The sequence below is a fragment of the Mustela lutreola genome, chromosome 7 (assembly GCF_030435805.1).
Source record: "Mustela lutreola isolate mMusLut2 chromosome 7, mMusLut2.pri, whole genome shotgun sequence".
In the NCBI taxonomy this organism is placed as follows: Eukaryota; Metazoa; Chordata; class Mammalia; order Carnivora; family Mustelidae; genus Mustela; species Mustela lutreola.
This window is the reverse complement of record NC_081296.1, coordinates 59,381,985-59,383,382: the sequence shown is the minus strand read 5'-3', so window position 1 is coordinate 59,383,382 and position 1,398 is coordinate 59,381,985. Positions and strand designations below refer to the sequence as shown.

The 1,398-nt window shown below is 45.2% G+C and overlaps 1 pseudogene; it reads right to left on the bottom strand.

Annotated features, from left to right (window-relative positions):
* Window positions 1-803: 803 nt before the first annotated feature.
* Window positions 804-1,225, bottom strand: LOC131837152 (NHP2-like protein 1; annotated as a pseudogene).
* Between the last annotated feature and the right edge of the window lie 173 nt (window positions 1,226-1,398).

The window sequence follows — 1,398 nt, the reverse complement described above, 5'->3', positions numbered from 1 at the left end:
GCTCTCAGAGTTGTCCACTGGAGACCTCCCCATCCACCAGAGAGGATGTTTCCTCGTTTCCAGCATCTTTGCTGTAGCTTCCAGTCAGGTCTCCATGACTTGCCCAGACTTCATTCCAGCATCAGCTAACCCTCTTTTTCCTAGCCACTCTGGACTCCTTCAAGACCTATGTCAGCTCCCTCATGTCTAACTTGTCCAGGCAGCCTCTGGAATTCTGCAGCACATCTCTTTGGTATGCTGCTGCTGTGCCACCCTCAGGGGCATGTTTGGGACTTGGGGGAGAGGGAAAATAACATCACATTACCAAAGCAGGCATTTGGGGTATATTGGCAATGACACTTGGACATACACCTAACAACCTCACAGAATACACCGAACAACCTCACAGAATACAAATAATACATAATCCCCCAGAGAGCAACCACATATGGGATGATTTGTGTTTCAGGCACAAGGGATACCAAGTGAATGGTATTTACATCCATCATGTCCTACATAAAACAGGAAGTTAGCACCTGAACGTTGGAACCAGATCTGTGTCCTGCCTCTTCCTTGTCTTTCAAAGGTGTCAACACTTTGTTTGCCACTGTCTTCAGCATTAGATCATTTTATAAAAGGCAGAGAGAGTAGAATGGGTGATTGGTGTAGGGTGGTGGATTAATATATGGATAACAACCTATAAAACAGAAGAAGAATAATACAAAAATGCAAAACCCAGATTTAATACTAGAATATGACAAGAGAAGGTAGCTAGAGAAACTAATGCAAATACAGGATATGATTCACAATGCCAAGGGAAGGACTCAGTGAAGAGTGTGGCAGAGCCAACTGGTTGAGACTAAGAGCCTTTCAGTGGACTGCTAAATGGACAGGATCTGGTGCTTCAGCTGAGAGCCTTCTTTGATGGTGACAGAGCAGGCAACGACCGGCTCAGAAACCCTGCTGACCTACCCCATAGCATGCTTGGAGTGCACAATCACCTAGGGACCATTTTTATCCTTAGGATGAAACAGCAGCAGAAGTTGCAGGATGATCTCCAGGGGCTCAGCATCTGTATCCATCATGATGAACACAGAGACAACACTGTTGAAAGGTTTGGTGCCTTCATTGGTTCCTTTCCAAAGCTGCTTTTAGTTACATGACTGCTAACAAGGTCCAGCAGTTTTTTGGTGAGGTGGGCATCTGCAAGGGAGTAGACCTTCAGATTTACATCACCCTCAGTCATATCTGCATTTCTGTAGTCCTGCCACCCCTCAGAGCAAGGGGACTTAGGAGGATCGAACCTGCATTGACCAGGTCACATGGGAGGAATTGCACAGGTGCAGTTTTATAATAAAAAGCATCTTTCCTATATACCTGTTCAGCAACAGGATGGACATTTTTAGAAGAAGAGAAATT